The sequence below is a fragment of the Scardinius erythrophthalmus genome (assembly GCF_964197995.2).
Source record: "Scardinius erythrophthalmus genome assembly, chromosome: 6".
In the NCBI taxonomy this organism is placed as follows: Eukaryota; Metazoa; Chordata; class Actinopteri; order Cypriniformes; family Leuciscidae; genus Scardinius; species Scardinius erythrophthalmus.
The window spans coordinates 37471732-37493280 of record NC_138226.1 but is presented as its reverse complement, the minus strand read 5'-3'; the positions used below and the strand labels follow the sequence as shown (position 1 = coordinate 37493280).

At 42.8% G+C, this 21549-nt stretch overlaps 1 protein-coding gene across 1 annotated transcript in view; it reads left to right on the top strand.

The window, feature by feature from the left end:
• Positions 1 to 7575: 7575 nt before the first annotated feature.
• The window catches only part of mylka (myosin, light chain kinase a), a 167075-nt gene continuing 153101 nt past the window's right edge, over positions 7576 to 21549 (top strand). The window contains exon 1 of the mRNA XM_081367970.1: positions 7576 to 7704. The gene's annotated coding sequence lies outside the window, so the exon portion shown is untranslated. The remainder of the gene's footprint in view (positions 7705 to 21549) is intronic.

The window sequence follows — 21549 nt, the reverse complement described above, 5'->3', positions numbered from 1 at the left end:
CATGAACTAATTGTTCCGCATTTGTCAATGAGAGCATATGACGTAATTTAGATATATTTTTAAGATGGAAAAATGCAGTTTTATAGATACTGGACACGTGACTTTCAAATGAAAGATTGGTATCAAAGAGCACACCCAGGTTCCTAACCGACGACGAAGACTTAACAGAGCAGCCATCAAGTGTTAGACAGTATTCTAGGTTATTACGTGAGGAAGTTTTTTGTCCAATAATTAGAAACTCTGTTTTTTTCAGAATTTAGAAGTAGGAAATTACGAGTCATCCAATTTTTTATATCCGCTATGCATTCCGTTAATTTAGTGAATTGATAAGTTTCGTTAGGTTTTGAAGAAATATAGAGCTGAGTATCGTCGGCATAACAGTGAAAGCTAATGCCATGTTTCCTAATGATATCTCCTAATGGTAGCATGTACAGAGTGAACAGCAGCGGTCCTAGTACTGAGCCTTGTGGTACGCCATACTGAACTTGTGATCGATGAGACATCTCTTCATTTATTGCTACAAACTGATAACGGTCAGATAAGTATGATTTAAACCATGCTAGTGCAATTCCACTAATGCCAACATAATTTTCGAGTCTATTTAAAAGAATGTTGTGGTCAATGGTGTCAAATGCAGCACTAAGATCAAGTAACACTAATAGAGAGACACAACCACGATCGGATGATAAGAGCAAATCATTTGTGACTCTAATGAGAGCTGTCTTGGTACTATGGTACGGTCTAAATCCTGACTGAAAATCCTTGCAGATATCATTTCTTTCAAGAAAGGAACACAGTTGTGAAGATAATGCTTTTTCTAAAATCTTTGACAGAAAAGGTAGATTCGAGATCGGCCTGTAATTGACTAATTCTGTAGGATCAAGTTGCGGTTTTTTAACAAGCGGTTTAATCATAGCCAGCTTAAAGGTTTTTGGTACGTATCCTAGAGACAAAGATGATTTAATGATATTAAGAAGAGGATCTATGACCTCTGGAAGTATTTCTTTCAGTAGCTTAGTCGGTATAGGGTCTAACATACATGTTGTAGATTTAGATGATTTAACGAGTTTAGTAAATTCTTCCTCTTCTATAGCAACGAACAAATCAAATTTTTCCTCCGGGAGACTACAATGCACTGCCTGATGCGATACTGTAGTAGACGGTTGCATAGTTATAATTTTCTCCCTGATATTATCAATCTTATAAGTGAAGAAGTTCATAAAGTCATTACTGCTGTGTTGCTTGGAAACTTCTGTGCTTGAAGCTTTCTTTTTTGTTAGTTTAGCCACCATTTCAAATAAATACCTAGGATTATGTTTATTTTCTTCTAATAGGTTTGAAAAATAAGCAGATCTAGCAGCTTTTAAGGCCTCTCTGTAAGCAATCGAGCTCTCTTTCCATGAAATGCGAAATACCTCTAGTTTTGTTTTCTTCCAGTTGCGCTCCATTCCTCTGGCTGCTCTCTTAAGGGCCTGAGTGTGCTCGTTGTACCACGGCGTTGGACTATTTTCTTTAGTCTTCTTTAAGCGCAACGGAGCAACTGTGTCTAAAGTGCTGGAAAAGAGAGTGTTAAAAGTTTCTGTTGCAATATCGAGTTCTTCTAAGCTATCTGGGATGCTGAGATGATGAAACTGATTAGGAAGATTATTAATAAAGCAATCTTTAGTGGCAGAAGTGATAGGTCTAACATATTTGAAACACGTGTGTTTGTGTTTGTGAGTGTGCGTGCGTGCGCGTGCATGTGTGTAAGAGTGTGTGTGTGTGCATGTGTGTGTGCGAGTGTGCATGTGTGTAAGAGTGTGTAAGAGTGTGTGTGTGTGTGTGTGTGTGTGTGTGTGTGTGTGTGCGAGTATGCATGTGTGTAAGAGTGTGTGTGTGTGTGTGTGTGTGTGTGTGTGTGTGTGTGTGTGTGTGTGTGTGTGTGTGTGTGTGTGTGTGTGTGTGTGTGTGTGTGTGTGAATAGAATCAAAAATTATGTTGTGCACTTTACATTCTTTCCATTTATTAGGCTATATTGGTACTTGCTCAGCTAAAAATATTAATGTTTACATCTATAAACTTCTTTTGAATATTGATGAATGTTTCTTACCTGAACTATGGCATCAGGTAGGCCAGTTGCAATAACCAGGCCTTCTTTTATCTCCAGTAGCTTCGACATCAAAACTTCTATTGTGGGCAGGAGGGTGCCATAGTAGCAGTTTTGTTCTCCTTGCAGGATATCGAGAGCAACTGTGAGAGGCTTCATGATGGCACAGTATTCCCTCAGAAATTGAAACTCCCTCTCACCAATACATTTTAGCTCTAAACGATTAGAGATAGTTCTCAAGTCAGTCATGGGTATTTCAACTATTCTTGCCACCGCATCATAAAATGAATTCCACCTTGTGGAGCATGGCACAAGCAGTTTTTTGCCAACCAAATCGCCCACTAACTCTGAAGCCAAAGTCGACCGGCTAGCCTTACTCCACAGTGCTGTGCACTTGGCGGTAGCACTTCTGTAAATTCCTTTAGTCCCAGGATTTGAAAGCAGCATGAAATTAAATTAAGTGTGTGAGAGGCACACCTCAGGTGTGGTGGTAAAACAATCCCCTCCTCTGTGGAGGTGTCAAGCACGTCTGCAACATTTGTGAAGGTAACCTCTTCATCCTCTTCATCATCATCGTCAGAGACCGATTCTGGCTGATACATTTGGAAGGCTTTTACAAAGTTAGAGTAACCGTAGCTGTAACTTTCATTGACAGTCCATATAATGAATGAATGTGATCGATCTCAGCAGCAATGACATCATACGTGTGTCTACCTTTAATCCTTTTACAGGCCAGCGCAGCTTTCTGGCGTTGAAGAGTAGCGGTGTTTATCCAGTGGGCTGTCATGCCTAGGAAGCTTTTGTTGTGGACAGACCAAATGTCTGCAGTGGTCGTGATGTCTAGCCCCTCAAATGTTGTCTTCAGCTCACTTTCCATTTTTGAATATTCTTTATCCAAGTAGTTGGAAAAAGTTTTTCGTCCCATTTGCTGTGTGCCGCCTGAACATGTTATCATGCTAACAGCCTGAACGCCGGCGACTCCACAGTAGAGACAGGCTGCATGTTTTCAACAGCATACCGTGCAATAGCTTTGTTGATCTGTCCCTGGCTAACAGTCCGGTTAAAATCTAGTCGCTGTTGTTTGGCTGGAGGGGCTTGACTCACTTTGAGTGTGTCCACCGACACCGGGTTAGCTTCTAGCTTCGTCGAGGCATGTAGTTTCTGGAGGTGCTTCGACAGATTGGAGTTGCTGTTTATCGCAGTAGATAGGACTTTCGAACCAGAAAGACACAGCTTACATTAAATGCTCAACTAAAGTCAAATAATGAGCATATTTCCACTTTGAGAAACTCGTCTTGCTCTCGCCTTGACTCGCCTTGACTCGCCATGAATGCCGCGCATACTTGAATAAACGGAAACACGCCCACAGTGCGTCTGCGTGTTTACAGAGGTTGGCATCCACCAATCCTACTGTACAATGCGTCGCTGCTGTAAACAGGTTAGGCTGTAGGCTACACTTCAGCCAAAATTAATTAATTTTAAAAAGTAACGGACAACGCACCATATGGTAACGGTAACGGAGTTAATTTATTTAAAAAGTAATGCGTTACAGTATTAGTTACTGTCAAAAGTAATGCGTTACAGTATTAGTTATGCCCAACACTGTTCAAAAGATTTGTAAAGGTTTTGAATCTTCATGAAGCAGTGTTTCGAAAGCGCCCATCACTAGAAGCAGTGTGCAGTGTAGCACTGCAATTTTATTGTTTGTTAATTACAGTTTTATACTTTTTACTGTATATTTTACAGAATTATTCTGGCAACCAACATCATGGGTCGATTTTTTACATGTAACATGAGCAAATTACCATGGCTGTTATCAGTAGAGTCTGGCAGCACTGCTGACTCAGGCTGGAAATCCCTCTGTGGGCACTGCAGTGATAACTAGGCCTAGATGAATGAGAATCAAACCACTAACTACACTGAGAGCCAACAGGAAGACAATCAGATATGAACTGTGGAGCCTAAAGTTACAAGAAAGGAGTCCCAGTGCGCCAAAGTCCCATCAGGGACCCTGCTCCTTTTTATAGCAGCATTATGATACTGTTATTTAATATTCTGTTTTTCAGTATCTACTGTATCTATTCTGGTGTAACACTTTCACTCTAATAGAGATTATTAAAGGGTCATTTCACCCATTTGAACATTGTTTTTTATTTAAAGTGGGTCATATATGTAGTCGAAATGTAAAATAATTTTTGAATTTGGTGCCTTCGTGACCGAGAAAAGACAAAAAATAACTTCAGAACGCATTTGTATGAAAGACAACAACTCCCACAATGCACCACATTGCACAGCTCCGCAAGCCCCTCCCACTAATCCAGAAAGCGCATATCTGCCTATAAGAGAAATCACTCTTCTGTCTACAAGGCTAGCTACTACCAGAGCTTGAAATTCATTTCACATTCACACAAAATGTCTAGTTAGTTGGCGAACTCATATAGTGCATTACTCCTCGTTTGTATTTCTTTCGAAAAGGTGAATTATTGCATGGTACCTGGATGTTCAGTCAGAACATATGCGGTGCGAAACTAGGATAGTTCTCAACACAAACGTCCGTGTCCTCGTCTGATTCAGAGATTTCGTCCAGGAGAAATTGTCATCGTTGAAATTCTTTGCCGCAGACGGACTCTATCTCTGTGTTCGTAGCGGTTCGTAGTTGCATAGTGAGATCACCGGCGCCACCAGTCCGCCCTAACTCGAGCCAGTCCGGGCTCCTCGTCCGCGGCAGGCAGGTCTTCTCTGCCTCGGCTGCTCTTCGCTATAATGCGGCTTGTAAAGGTAGCCACAAACACCTGATTCAAGCATCAGACTTCCGAAATCCTCTTCTTCTATATCATATTGAGCACTCTCCTCCGCTATTGTCATAACTGTACATCTGTCTCCACAGCGCCTGTTAGCTTAGCTTCAAACAAGATGGAGGATATTGCTTTCAGTTTCAGAGAGTAAAGTCCCACCCACTGATCTGTAATAGGTCTGTAGCGTGAGCGCGCCCCACCCTGGGAAAGATGAGAAACTAGTGTCTGTAGTCTTAACAGAAATCCCCCCCTCTAACACTTCCTCCTACAATGACGCAAAATGACGATTTTTGCGTCATTGTAGGAGGAAGTGTAAGAGGTAAATAACAGATTTCTCCCGTCTCAGGGGAAAATGAGAGAGTGTTGCACGACCATTCAATAGTATGACTGGGTTTCTAACAATGCAAAGCTTAATGCAAATGGGTGAAGTGTCCCTTTAAATAAAAAACCTGTATTGCTGTTAAGACAGAGCATATTCAATATATTGCTCCCTCATGTATCTTCAGTGTATTTGTCTACTTTTCATTACTAACTTGTAATGTAGACTGCTTTTTCAAAAGAAGTTTAACTGTAGGCATTTAGCCATTCTACTCTATATCATAAGCTTGACAAAGTTGCTCCATACTGATGTCTTGAAAAAAACTACACTTTTAAAAAAGTGTAAGTCTTATGAAAATCATTTACTTTAAAGAATAAACTTGCGCGTGAATGTAACATAACTGAATGTAATGTTTTTGAACGCTTAAGTGCACGCTAATTGCAATGAGATGAAAATGTATAGGTTAAAGTTTATGTTAAATGCAATTAGCTGAAGAGTGCTTTTTTTGTCCCACTTAAGTAGAACTTAAATGTAATTTCATAATTTCTTCTATCTTCATAGAAATATGGTTAAAATGTACTGAAAATGTACTGACGCCAAGTAATCCTCTATCAGTCCATCTCTTTCTCTCTCTTTCAGGCAGATGTTTTGTCTAGGGTTCAGGGCAGTGCTTCCAGAGAGTGTTTACTTCATGTTTCCTGTGGGCGCTTTGTGTCCCTCGAAGTGCAGCCGATGCACCGGGAACCTCCTCTTACTGGAACAAATTGACAGATAAGACCCACACATCTGATGTTTACAATAAACGCCCAAGTAACATATACTACACACTTTTAAAAGAAAACATTTGGTGAAATCACATTTTTTAGGGTCCATTTTACAGGTTCTTTATTGCTCTGCTCTTTCTTACAACTACAAATATTTCTTCAGATCCTCTAGATGGCGCAACAGTTTTCTCAGTAAAGAGCCTCAAGCATTCCATAGTTTAACTTTAGATCATATGATCAGTAGATTTGTGAATGTCTCCATTGTACTTGCCAATGGACATGCAATCTCATAATTTTTGAATGAACTATTTCTTTAATTGTCATTTATTCATTATCAATGGCTGACCGGTCCTTCACAACAACACAGATCTGTTTTATCAATTTGTATATACCGATTTTTTGAAGATGTTTTTCAGAGTGTTATGTTAAATGACACACAGACACTGTTTTTTGCACTAGTTCTGTGTTGACAGGAAGGACTAAGTCAAGATCCATACACAAACCCAAACATACACAAGATGGCCATTCCATGTGTTTGAGGCGATCTATAGCCCAGCGCTTTCTCTACTGCTAAGTGCTGGGTCCAAGAACATGTATACAGTAATATTTCTTTCAAAGTCTTTTCAAATGCAGCAGGACTTGGTTTATGCTTTGTTGAAAGTCTGATAGCCAATCAGTGTCACTGGTGCAGAGCCAGATGTTGGGTTAGGTTTTGTTAAATACTTGCCATACATCCATCTTCATGAGCTGTTTCTGCTTTGCCACAACACTGGAACATGTGCAATACTCTTGTATATTTGGTAATGTGTCCAGCAGCTTTGCTTTAATATGTGCCAACGTACTGCTGACAGGGGATTATACATTTTCTATGGATTTCACAGATTTTTCAAGGATGGGGTCTAATAACATCTCAAGAGTTTGAAAAAGTGGTACACTTGTACAAACTTCAAAAATCATTGCATTTATGCATTTATTTGATCAAAATACAGTAAAATCAGTAATATTGTGAAAAAAATCTATTGTAATATGATTTCAATATGATTTATTCCTGTGATCAAAGCTAAATTTTCAGCATCATTACTCCAGTCTTCAGTTTCACATGATCCTTCAGAAATCATTCTAATATGATGATCTGCTGCTCAAGAAACATTTCTGATTATTGTCAATGTTAAAAACAATTGTGTCGCTTATTTTTTTTAGGAAAACTGTGATACATTTTTATGATTATTATTTGATCAATAGAAAGTTCAAAAGAACAACATTTATTTGAAATAGAAATTTAAATGTGAAAGTCCTTACTTTTGATTAAAGTATCCACGTTTGATTAATTAAATGCACCCATGCTGAATAAAAGTGTTAATTTCTTAAAAAGTCTTCCTTATGGATAGATAGTGCTATACACACATATCCAAAAGAGGATAAGGTAAAAGGTAAAAATATTACATAAGCAATGAAAAACTGTATTTGCAATCCTCTGGCTTTAAAGGAAAACAGAAATCAGTGAGGCACACATTTCATTTTTAGTCTGTGCAGTGTTCAGTCCTCCCCCTTCAACTCCTATAACCCTGCGACCAATGAGGAACTCTCAGCCTGTGATGTTAGGATCCATGCCAGCAAGTTCGGTGCCGACAGGGAAAACACTTTAAGAGCAGAGTCAGAACAGCGGGTCTGAACTCCTGTGAATGACAGACGTGCAGCAGACGGACACTAATCTCTCCAGAGTTCAACTCGACTGTCTGGGTGAGTTTGCTCTGCTTCTGTATGTCCTCAGGTTCATATGGGAAGATGTTTAAGCAGTTTGAGTTCATCTGTAAGAAATTCTAATCTCACACTCAGTCAGCTATTCGTTCAAATGGTACATCTGATGCACTTTTTGAATGAAGAGTGAGAACTTTCTCTAATCAAGTTTAGCATTAAAACAGAAAGCAAACGTTATTTTTTGTTTTAGATATGTTCTTCTGTATTACAAAGTCAAATGTATATTATGCTAGACCAGTTTTATGATATATATATATATATATATATATATATATATATATATATATATATATATATATATATATATATATATATATATATATATATATTATGCATTTTAAAATAACTGTCCCCAAATACAGTGTCGTTACTTTTAAAAGTAATGCGATACAATATTGCTTTACTCCCTAAAAACAGTAACTAATTGCATTACTTAGTTGTGTTATGTTACTTTTTCTTACCTGGGCTGGGATTGCTTGTTTGTTTCTTAATAGCAAAGCCCAAAGTGAAATGAATAAGCCTGATTAAATACATAAAGTATATTTGTGTTATGTAACATATTTAATTATTGCAGGTTTTTATCTCCCGATTTCTCAGGAGAGCTGCCATTCAATACATGGGAAAACAAAGTAACTTGTGTTACTTATTTGAAAAAGTAACTCAGATATTTTCTTGTAAATTTAAAAGTATTGCATTACTTTACTAGTGACTTAGTGACTTTACTAGTGAAAAGTAATTACGAAACTCATAAAGCGTTACCCCCAGCACTGCCCAAAAGTCACACCTTACAAAAAATGTCAAATGCATGATAGTTACTGATCAAAATGAACACACTTCCAATGTTAGTGGATCATGATCATAGTTAATGTGAATCTCTACACCTTTGGTTACACTGTAAAAAAAAAAAAAGATGATTTTTTTTTTGTAAATAAACTAAAGGTACGTTTTACAAGAAAATAGTATTATATGTCTTTCTACTTCAAAATCTCACATTTAATTCAATGTTACTTGCAGTTTCTTTGTGATTTATTTGTGAAATTTACTTGTAATATCTGAGTGAAAATTGTTTCAAAGTAAATCCACTTCATACATCCACTAAAATCACCAGCTGATTAAAAGACATAGAGAAAATGCGATGAAGAATAGCTCCTGCAGCGCACGCACACACACACACATGCACACATGCACAATGGCTTTGATATTTGGTATTTCATGCAATGACAATCATACATGTTTGACTCAAGCATTTGAGGACAAAACAATTCATACTTATTTTGATGAACACATGAAATATGAGGATGTCCATAAACATACAGTACACTGTAAGTGTTTCATGTGGGAACATTTCCAGTTATTCCAGTCGCATGCATATAATTACTCTTAATCATCATAAATGTGACGTTTATTCGGTTTGATCTCTTTGATCAAAGGTTTGAGGTTAAATTCCCAGAACAGGAAAAGTCCTAGTGAATACATGATGTACAGCAAACAATGCCCATAAGAATGAATGAAACCTGGGTTTTGTGAGGTTAATGAATCGATCATTGCCCTTTATTAAGTTTATTATGTTTAAAGGGTGAGGTGTATTAGAGGGCGTTACGTTCCATAAAGCCCCTTCATGCTGATTCACATGTTTTTTTCCTGAACTATTACTGTTAAGATCAGTTTTTATAATAGGTTCCCCTCCCTCCCTCCATCTCCACCCTACAGATGTGTTATATTCACTGCTTTAATGGTCATATTCAGGTTAGGTGCTCTTTTTTACTGGCTATATTGTGTTTTAGAGCTGGTGTGATCAGAGGACAGTGACAGGCTCTTCTGTGTCTTATCTGTGTTTGTTCAGAATCCTGTGAGTGAATCAATGGACACATTTGTTTCCTCTTGTTTTGTGTAGACAAATCTATACAAAGTGTTTGTGCTGCTGGCTGGAATTACGTTTAACAAGATGCCTCATCACTAGTGTGCGTTTACTGACAGGATAAAGCTTTTTTTTTTTTAGCCTGATTACATTGTTTTACCTGAGGCAGAACCACACACTATACATGACATGTTTAACCGTCATCTTCAACTAGGCTATTTGTTGTCTCTAGAGGTAAAGTCATGTGAAACACCTTTTTTTTTTCTCTCTTAAAGGGATAGTTAACCCAATAATTTTAATTCTGTCATCATTTACTCACACTCATGTTGTTCCAAACCTGTGTGACTTTTGTCTTCTTCGGAACACAAATGAAGATCTGTTTGATGAAATCTGAGAGATTTCTGTCCCTCCATTGGCAGCTATGCAACTACCACTTGACGCTTCAAAAAGTTCATAAAGAGAAACGAAGGTAAAGGTAAAATGAATCCATAGAAATTGAACAGTCCGAATTTTCTGAATAGACTTGAATGCTTTATATGATGAACAGATTTAATTTGGGTTTTAATTCACAAACGTGTTGCTTGACATGAGAATGAACCTCATTGGTTCTTGCTGAAGCTCAAACGTGCTGCGTAACACGAGAAGGAACCTCTTTGGTTCTTGCTGAAGCTCAAACGTGCTGCGTAACACGAGAAGGAACCTCATTGGTTCTTGCTGAAGCTCAAACGTGCTGCGTAACACGAGAAGGAACCTCATTGGTTCTTGCTGAAGCTCAAACGTGCGGCGTAACACAAGAAGAAACCTCATTGGTTATTGCTGAAGCTCAAACGTGCTGCGTAACACGAAAATGAACCTCATTGGTTATTGCTGAAGCTCAATCGTGCTGCGTAAACACGAAGGAACCTCATTGGTTCTCGCAAGTCAAGCAAACATGCTTGAGCTTCCTTTTATCATAACTGATGTTATGGATGTTTATATGTGAATAAAAGCCTAAATTCAATCTGTTCATCATATAAAGCGATCGTGTCTCTTCAGAAATTTTTGACTAAACCGCTCGATTCATGTGGATTAGTTTTACAATTTCTTTATGAACTAGTCAAAGTGGTAGTTGCGTTGCTGTCATTAGAGGGACAGAAATCTCTTAGATTTCATTAAAAAGATGAAGATGATGAACGAAAGTCTTACGGGTTTTTGAATGACATGCGGGTCAGTAATTAATGAAATCATTTTTATTTGTGGGTGAATTAACCCTCAAACACAGCATAAACAACAATCATCTGTCTTCACCAGATATATAATTATAAAGCGCTATATTCTCAGATAACACATAACGGATGCGCTTAAAAAACATGTGCGCTCAATTGAGGTGGAATTTTTTTTTTCTCTGATAAGAAGACATGCGCATAAACTACAATGGAAACACATTTACTGAAAAAATCCCTTGTGCAACTAAAAAAACTCATGTTTGCCTCAACAGTGGATGTGATTGGATAAACTGGTCTAACTAGTGGATCAGTTTCCTTGCACAACATCTCAAAATTTGGTTTGGTCCTTCTGAAATGCCTGAGCCAAAGTCTGTCATCAGTATGAATTGGTTTAATTCCCTCCCAGAAATGTCTCACATGATTTTGTTACCAAACATCAAGCATCCAAATGCAAGGTAACATGACAGCGTTTATTGTGTTTCGTTTGCGCTCTCATTTATGATGTAGGAAAATAGAGCCACAGCTTTGCCGATTAGCAACTTCCCTTTTATTACAGATATTTTGCATCAATTTCCAAGGAAGTGATATTTTTCTCTTGAACATATAGGATAAAAACGCTTCTTGCTAAAAATGTTTTATGCGATATTCCAATTTTGCACATTGGCCTACGTTAAATTCACAACTTTGTATAGAAGCATAGCTACTGAAGACTCCAATAACAATGCTGTAAATTTAGCGTTGCCGTCACAGGCATACATTATATTGTAAAATATATTTAAATAGAAACCAGTTGAAATAATATTTTACAATAGTACTGTTTTTGATCAAATAAATGCAGCCTTGGTCAATCATAAAAGACAAATGCTAAGCTAAATTTAAACAAGCTACAATATTTGTAGAATAATGTCATTAGAACAGACTGAAGTAGTTATAATACTCACAAAATGTCTCTCCAAAAACACCTATAACCTACTGTCAAACACTCTGCTGCATGGAGGAGTGATGATTTAGCCTTGTTTTGCTGCCAAAGGACCAGAAGACCTTGCTGTCATCAAGTCACACATGAACTCCCTCTTTATCGTAAAGTACCCAAGAGACAAATATGATGTCATCTGTTTGATTGCCAAAACTGATGATCCCAAGGACACTAGAGTAGACAATACACTATTTGAGAGATAAAATAGTTACGAATTTGCCATAAGAAAGTAATCGCAGCAAAATATGATAATTTTTTTGTTTTTTATTAGAGTTGTTGCTACTAAAGCTACAGTAGTTCTACAAGCTACTGAAGTATTTAGTTTTTGAGATGGCTTCTGCATGATGCAAGACTTTTTGCGTAACACTGATTTAAGATATTATGAATTTTTTCATGCTTTTGGGATTGATTTGAACTTAATTAACATAAGGCCATCTTCCTGTCATTTGTTTTGAGAAATGTCACACTCAAAAAAATGATTTTAGCTCTTTGTTCAATTTCATTAATTAAAATGAGCATATACAACACAACCCTTCACAGAAATGATTCCAGCTTAATTTCATTAAATGTAATCAATGTAATTTTTAAAAAATTTGGTTTACCAAATTTTTTTTAATTGAGTCAACATGAATATTTTTCGTTCGTCTTAACCAGATGTCACTCAAAAAAAGAATTTTGTCCTCTTGTTAAAATAATTAATTACAATAAGCAAAAGTAACATGATTGTTTAATATTGTCACAACTTAATTTAATTGTGTTCAATCAACCTAATTCATTTGTGTGAAAACTACATGAATCATTGTTGTTGACATCTAACTGGGCAGTGGATCTGTAGTTCCCAGCATGCTTTGCAAGGGACTGCATTAAGAGGGTCAATTTAGGGAAAAAGTGTTATTTTATGTGTTTTTCAGTAAATGGAAAGATGTTGTTAGTTAATGTTAGTGTTTAATGTTCAGTTATGTTAGAAACTTAGAGGACTTTCTGTAATGTTTTTGAATTTTGTGGTTACCATTATGCAGAAGAGTGGCGACTGTGTTTAGGCTGTGGGCTCAGTATTACGCTATATGTGCATTAAATCTCATGTTCAGACTGTGGGCACTCAGTATACACTGTGTAAACCTCACTCGCAGTCCTGCACAAGTAATAAATCAATTGAACACTAGTAGTGTATATCATTAGAAGTGACCGTAGAGTCAAATTAACTAAAATTATATTGTTGGTTATTTAAGGCAGGACAAAAACTGAATGTAGTTAACCTGACAAAACTTTATCTAGCAGGAATGACTAAATTAATTTAAATTCATACAACAAGATTACAACAAATTATTTCAAACTAATTCGATTTTGTTGGAAAAATGTAATTCAATTTCGTGGAAAACCTTTCCTTAATTTAATTAAGTTCGTTCAACAGATTATTTTTTTGAGTGCATGCTATAATTGAATTTTACTTTAATTTTGAGTTAAAAGTTAATGAACCAAGAGTCATCTGAGTGTCTGTTTGTGTCACAGACATTCAGTTATTTTGATCTTAGTTTCATTTTAATGGACTTTTAGTTTGTTTGCATTCGTTTCCTGATTTCCTTTGTCTAGTTTTCACGCCACTTATGAGTTGTCATAGTGATTCATTTGATCTGCACAGGTGTTTGTCCCTCATTTTACCCTCATTTACCATGTATTTAAGTAGCAGTCATTTCAGTTCTCATTTGTCTGGTCTCGTTTGTGTTTTCTTTGATGACCTGTTCTTGGATTTAACGTTGGAGATTATTAAAGACTGTTTGCCTGAATCTTTGCTTTACAACAACCCTTGCTGACAGTATGTGGCATTCAGAACGATATGTTACAGAGAGCAGCAGGAGAGTGGTACAGTATGTGTGTTCTCTCATTCTTTCACAGTGATCTCACTCAGTTCAGGTATTTAACCTGTGGTGTGGATGAGTAGACACCTCTGTGTAAATAGTTTACCTTATATGAACACAGCTATGGGAGGTAAATGACCAGCCGATCATGGAAAACCTCACTGAAAATACATTTAGAATAGATTTGACAAGCTTTTGGAGGAATCGATCAGCCTAGAGTACATGTCAGAAGACCACATTTTTAGAAAACTGTCTGTGTGAAATTGTTCTGTTGATGTCACATTACAACTCTAATCTAGGGTCAGGCTGGCCCTACACAAAGAAGTGTTTAATTGTATTGGATGTGCACTTATGGTGTCCTTCGAAAGCACAGGTATCCACTCTGAGAATAAAAGGTACAAAAGCTGTCACTGTGGCGGTACCTTTTCAAAAGGTACACCTTTGTACCTAAAGAGTGCATTTTAGTCCCTCAAAAGTACATATTGGTACCAAAAGTGTACATATTAGTACCTAAATGGTACATATTAGAGCCCTTTTGAAGGGTACTGTCCCAGTGACAGCTTTTGTACCTTTATTTCTGAGAGCATGTGATTATGATATTGATTATGATACGTTGAAAGTTAAAATATTTTAAATTGACTAAATTGCAACTTCTTTATTACAGATGTATAATCACAAATATATTTAAATGCATGATAGACAAGTTTAAATAGACATGACATTAAAGTATATTTTAGTTTACCATAAATACTTGTCAGTACTTTCAGCAGCACACGTTACATATTTCAAATACAACAAAAGTAATTATGCAATTACTATAAAGATGTATTTAAAGGAGCAGTAAGCATTTTTTGAAAAACACTGTTTAAAATTGGATTGGACCTAGCACCAAAACACACTTGTCGCCAATTAGCAGTAAGGGGTGTGTCCACTCATGATGGGGGAGGGGAGAGCTCAATGCACAAAACAGACATTAGCAGAACGACTGTAGAAACTGGGAGATGGCAGAAAAAATGCGAAAGAGAGAAAGACCCAGGTAATGCAACTATAAAAAGATGGTTACGATCAGGCGAGAATTAGGATCAGCGATAATATCGGAGAAGCTTTTCAGCGCTGGAGAGCTCTTGAGGAGCGGGAAGGCCTGAAAACGGACGCGGAGGTTGCTTTATTTATTCTTGATACATGTGTAACATTGGTTCTCTTACGAGAGGTTCTCTCGTATTGCGTAAGTAGCTTACGCATCGGGAAAGTCTTCTTTCTTCGAGATCTGAAGCCAAAAAATTATCCTTAATTTTGTATTCATTGTCAACGCAGTGCAGCAGCCGACAGACCTAGGCAGGCTGTATAAGCGTGCTCATTGGCTGCTCGGCTGCAACTGCTTAAGCCTATCGGTGAGCGCTATGAACGCGGCAACCAATGAGGGCGCTTCGCGCCCTCCGCGCCCTTCTAACCGTCAGAATGGGCGTGGCCAGCGTGTATATATTCAGCGCTCACAGGCTAAAATTCTGATTTTCTTGTCTTCAGCGACGCTCTTCGCATCGCTGGATCTTGAGAGCCGCCGCCGTTGAAACCAGCGACCAGCAAGCTTAGGACAGCGCCTGAGGAAGCCGGCCGTCTTCGCCGCCTTCAGCCATCCGTGCCTGCTACGCTATCCGGCGACATATCCTTTACATTATTACTGTTTCTGTGTGTACTCTAAAAGAGCACGAGGCGTTTTTGTAAAAACGCCTCGTTTTTGCGGCTCGTGCCGCGCCCCGCTCAGCAACAGAGACCGCCACCTCTCTGCGCTCTCCGACTGGGCCGCGGGCACGCCGCCACCGCACTCTCCGAGTGCGAAGAGCTTTCAATGTCGACCCTGCGGGCTCGACTTGAAGCTTTCGACCAAGCTGTCGCTCCGCCTGTCCCTGCCGGGCCGCGCAATAAGAAGCGCCGCTCGCAGCGACCACCGGAGACTGTTGTGACTGAGGAGCTCGCCGGAACCTCTCCCTCGAGCTCTCTCTCGCCCTCTCCCTCCCGGCCGCTCAACCGCCGGCTCTGCCCGCGCCGCCGCCGCGTCAGGAGATGAGGTGAATGTGATAGATACCCGTACTCTCCCTCTGTTCGAGCCGTGCAATACGCCGCTCACAAGGGATGGCAGAAGCGGACGGTCTCGGAGCGAGTTTCCTCTCCCTCTGTTCGAGCCGCGCAAACTGAGCCGCTCACGAGGGATGGCAGAAGCGGACGGTCTCGGAGCGAGTTTCCTCTCCCTCTGTTCGAGCCGTGCAATACGCCGCTCACAAGGGATGGCAGAAGCGGACGGTCTCGGAGCGAGTTTCCTCTCCCTCTGTTCGAGCCGTGCAATACGCCGCTCACGAGGGATGGCAGGAGCGGACGGTCTCGGAGCGAGTTTCCTCTCCCTCTGTTCGAGCCGCGCAAACTGCGCCGCTCACAAGGGATGGCAGGAGCGGACGGTCTGAGCTTTCTTTACGTTACAAGAAAGCTATCCGTCCTCGCGCGTCACTGGTGAAAGGGGAACAGAGTGTTTTCGTCCCGCCGTGGCCTGGACTATAACCTCCATCCTCACACATTTCTCAGTCCCCTCTTAAGTTCAGGCGACTGGAATTGTTACTATTGCAGTATACGAGCCTGTTATAAATACACGCTCGCCTGCAGGCAAACGCTGTCACAAGACATGATGACGCTAACCGCGTACTAATGTATTCTCCCCTGTGGCTCAGTGGCGGAATCCTAGACTGTCAAGCTAGAGACCCGGGTTCGATCCCCGCTCTCGCGGCAGTTAAAGTTTATGCTGTTCGCTTCTCCGAGCTCGCGGCCAGTTTTTCTTACATACAGAAAACAAGCCCGCTCTCTCCCTCGTTGGGCCGTGCAGATTGCGCCGTTCAAGGGATGACAAAGCGGACGGTCACGAGCAGCGTTCAGCGTGCGCGCCTCACTCACCGGCGAAAAGAGAAGAGAGTGTGTTAGTCTCGCTACGGCTGGACAACCGCCAATCCTCACACATTTCTCAGTCCCCTCTTAAGTTCAGGCGACTGGAAATATTACTATTGCAGTAAACGAGCCTGTTTTAAACACACGCTCGCCTGCAAACGAACGCCGACGCGACACAAGAGGTCGCTTTTTATATGCTCGCGCTAACTGAAAGCCTATGTGATTCCCCTGTGGCTCAGTGGCAGAATCATACGCTTTCATGCGAGAGACCCGCGTTCGATCCCAGCTCTCGGGGAAAATAAAATTTTATGCTGCTTGCTTCTCCGAGCTCGCGGCCAGTCTTTCTTTCTTACAGAAAGCGAACCCGCCCCTCGCACCACACCTTCTCAGGGTGCTCGAGTATTTTTTGAGCGTCTAAACACGAGAGAAGAAAAGACGGTTAAATCCCGCAGCCCTGCGGCTGGACCACCGTCGAAGCTTAACGCTCTGTCAGTCCCCGTTGCCACGGCTACTGCAGCTGTTTACCCCGCAGTCAACGAGCCGGTATCTACTCGCTCGCCTGCGCGCATCCGCCGTTCTCACGGCAACCCAGAAAATGTCAAAAGAGCATAATGTCTGGTTGCACGGCTGACGCCGTATGTGTTTCTAGTACAGTGAATGTGCCCACGTTCTGTGCTCACCCCTGTACACAAGCACTATACATCCCGTGTCTCTCACAGAGCCCACTCTCATGAAGCAGGCAAAAGCCGCTTTAGTGTTAGAAGTAGGTCACGTGTCCACTTCTCCGTGCCCACACCTACTCACTGCCCGCTCTGTCACACGGCCTTGCACGACCGGTCATGTTTTAAATGTGAGTCCTGTGCCCGCCCTCGAGCGCTCACACATACATTTTCGCGCCTCACACTATATGTTCCCCGTCCAAAGCCACCGGGACACTGTGTGTAAAACGGCCAGCTATCGCTACGTGCGATCCGCCGTATCTAACCACCAAGAGCGCGCGCGCCGCGCCCGCCCCTGAATGTAACTCCTGTGCCCGCCCTCGAGCGCTCACACATACTAACGAACATTTTCGCCCCGACGCCGCCATCGCGCGTCGCGCCTCACACTTTATGTTCCCCGTCTAAAGCCACCGGGACACTGTGTGTAAAACGGCCAGCTATCGCTGCGTGCGATCTGCCGTATCTAAGCACCAAGAGCGCGCGCGCCGCGCCCGCCCCTCCGTTTCGAGCTCTCGAGCCCGCGATGCGCGGCGATCGGAGCCCGGAGGCCATTCTGCCCCTGGCTGCACACGCAAAAGCGTGGGAAACTATTCCAGGCGCATCAGAACGGGTGCTAAGCACAGTAAAACAGGGCTATACTCTGCAGTTCGCTCGCCGCCCTCCGCGCTTTCAAGCGCGTATCGAGACCAGAGTGAATGGGGAAGTAGCACATCTACTTCGAGCAGAAATACACTTCTGTGCAAAAGGGCTATGGAACCGGTTTCCCCTTCCATGAGCGAGTCGGGCTTTTACAGCCGTTATTTCCTCGTTCCCAAGAAGGACGGAGCACTCAGACCAATTTTGGATCTGAGACGTTTGAATGAGGCTCTTATGAGAAGACCGTTCAAAATGCTCACAACCAGACAAATTCTCGCGCAAATTCGCCCGAGGGACTGGTTTATATCTCTCGATCTGAAAGACGCGTGCTTTTCAGATCCTGATAATACCCCGTCACAGGCCATTCTTGAGATTCGCCTTCGACGGTCAGGTATATCAGTACACGGCCCGCCTGTCGACACAGCGCGCGCGCTGCATTCGACGCCTGGCCGCGTCTCTCCGGCCGGGCAGCACCGTACCTCTCAAAACATTTCAGAGGCTACTGGGTTGCATGGCCTTAGCCGCAGCAGTGCTTCGGCTGGGTCTTTTACGAATGCGCCCGCTACAACGTTGGCTGAATGCCCGAGTGCCTCACAGAGCATGGGCTTCCGGCGGTATTCGCATCAGAGTGACTCAGAGCTGCGTTTCAGCTCTGAAGCCCTGGTTAGCGGCCGACTGGTACCAGCGGGGAGTGACAATGGGAGCTATCTCACACCGCATAGTTATCTCGACGGACGCTTCCACCTCAGGCTGGGGCGCTCTGTTCGAGGGCAAACCGGCTTTTGGCCTATGGTCAGACCGGGAAAGATGCCTCCACATAAACTGTTTGGAGATGATAGCGGTCGAGAACGCGCTCAGGCGCTTCCTCCCATTCATACGGGATCACCATGTGCTAGTCCGCTCGGACAACATGTCCGTGGTATCCTATGTGAACCGACAGGGCGGTGTCAGATCCAGGAACCTGTGCAGGCTGACAGAACGCCTCCTCGTGTGGGCTTACCGCTCGCTGCGCTCGCTGAGAGCCGCGCACGTGCCGGGCCACCTGAATGTCGGTCCAGACAGACTGTCCAGGGACAACATTCCCCCGGGAGAATGGTCTCTGCACCCCCAGACAGTCCAGTTTCTCTGGCGCCTATTCGGCAGAGCGGAAATCGACCTCTTTGCGTCGAAAGACTATGCTCAATGCCCGAAGTTTTACTCGAAGAGCGAGGACGCGCTGTCCCAGACATGGCCCAGCCTCCCGCTGTATGCTTTTCCTCCAATCTCCCTGTTGCCACAGGTCATTTCGAGGATCAGAGAAACGCACCACTCAGTGCTGCTTATAGCCCCGCGATGGGAAAACCAAACTTGGTACCCAGAGCTAGTGAGGCTGTCGCACTCACCCCCATGGCCGATCCCGGTGAGAAAGGATCTCCTCTCCCAAGCCGCTGGATCGATCTGGCATCCCCATCCAGAGCGCTGGTCGCTGCATGCATGGGTGATCAACGGATACCCGTTGACCTGTCAGAAGGGGTCGTGAACACGATCACGCAGTCTAGAGCCCCCTCCACGAGACGGCTCTACGCGTCTAAATGGTCGGTGTTTTCTAAATGGTGCGCTACTCAAAACCTGGATCCGCGCGCATGCGGGGTTCCGCGGGTGCTCTCCTTCTTGCAAGAGCTGTCGGAAAAGGGCAGATCCCCTTCCACGCTCAAAGTATATGTGGCCGCTATTACAGCGTTCGCTGAGACGACGCTCGGCCGGGCAATGGGAAGGAATGAGCTCATTATCCGCTTCCTCAGAGGAGCTAAACGGATGAACCCCCCGCGGCCCCCCTCGGTTCCCTCGTGGGATCTGTCCTTGGTCCTGGCGGCCCTAAAGGCTTTTCCCTTTGAACCGCTTGAATCCGCGGATCTAAGGTATCTGTCGCTTAAAACCGTTTTTCTGATAGCTTTGTCTTCAGTCAAACGAGTGGGTGATTTGCACGCGCTATCTGTTAGCCCTGCATGTCTCGAGTTCGGGCCGAATGACTCGAAAGTCATTCTCAGACCGAGGCACGGTTACATCCCCAAAGCGATTGGAACCCCGTTTAGGGCACAAGTTATTTCCCTCTCGGCTCTGCCAGCATCCGATGGTGGGGACAGTGATAACCTCCTATGCCCTGTCCGGGCGCTGAGAGTTTACATCACGCGCTCCGCCGCTTTCAGGCGTTCAGAGCAGCTCTTTGTTTCCTTCGGCGGACGCACCAAGGGTCTTGCCGCCTCGAAGCAGAGCTTGTCCAGGTGGATAGTGGACGCGATAGCAGCAGCTTATGCCTCCAAACACCTGCAGTGCCCTCTGGGCATCAGAGCCCATTCCACTAGAGGCATGGCCTCGTCGTGGGCCTGGTCCAGCGGAATTTCTATCCACGACATTTGTATGGCGGCGGGCTGGGCCTCCCCGTCTACATTCGTGAGGTTTTATAACCTGGAAGTTCCTGCCCTACAGGCAAAAATATTGTCAGTATAAGTGACATGTATGCTCTGCCCAGCTCCCGTGTGCAGACTACGTTCATATGCTGGCGCTATTCTGGTAACTACTCAGGGTGAAGTGTTTGACTCAGACCGGCTGATCCGTTCTGTTTCCTATTTCCCGTTACGCGCTGTTATCGGTGCTGGCCCGCGCTGCTGGCCGCCCCCATTATTCTCTGCTGCGTGGGAATTTTTCTCTTCATGTGAGACCGACTATGTCGTTTTCTCCTACCCTTATGAGTGCTTATGTACTGTTTGGGCTCGCTCCGCCAGCCCTACTGTTGTACTGCTATGTTTATAGACCGGCCGCGCCGCTCTATTTCATATGCTGCATGAAGTGCATGTACTACGCTGGCCCGTCTCTCGACCGGCCACATTTTCCAGCAGAGTGTTTTCCCCGGTTCCCCTGGGATTCATGGGCTGGATGCTCGGCGCACACGGCGTTGACAAAGGGTTCCCGATGCGTAAGCTACTTACGCAATACGAGAGAACCTCTCGTAAGAGAACGTACTCGGTTACTAACGTAACCTCGGTTCTCTCTAGAAGAGGGAACGAGTATTGCGTAACCTGCCGTGTCGCGCCACGAGCTTTTGCGCTTCAGACTGCGAAAACCAGAATTTTAGCCTGTGAGCGCTGAATATATACACGCTGGCCACGCCCATTCTGACGGTTAGAAGGGCGCGGAGGGCGCGAAGCGCCCTCATTGGTTGCCGCGTTCATAGCGCTCACCGATAGGCTTAAGCAGTTGCAGCCGAGCAGCCAATGAGCACGCTTATACAGCCTGCCTAGGTCTGTCGGCTGCTGCACTGCGTTGACAATGAATACAAAATTAAGGATAATTTTTTGGCTTCAGATCTCGAAGAAAGAAGACTTTCCCGATGCGTAAGCTACTTACGCAATACTCGTTCCCTCTTCTAGAGAGAACCGAGGTTACGTTAGTAACCGAGTACGTTTTGCTGTGGTTACGCTGTCTTTTCCTTGAATATACTCGTGTGTCATCTTTGCTTGTTCATTTGCTTTATTATTATAAGCCTGGAATGTCTAAACCTTTATCAGCCGCCTGTTTCAAGCATCTGCTGCCAAAGTGTGTCCAAAAAGTGAGATAACATACTCCTAATTTAGTTTTTTTTCTTTTGGTTCCCCTTTTAGTGATCGCTATA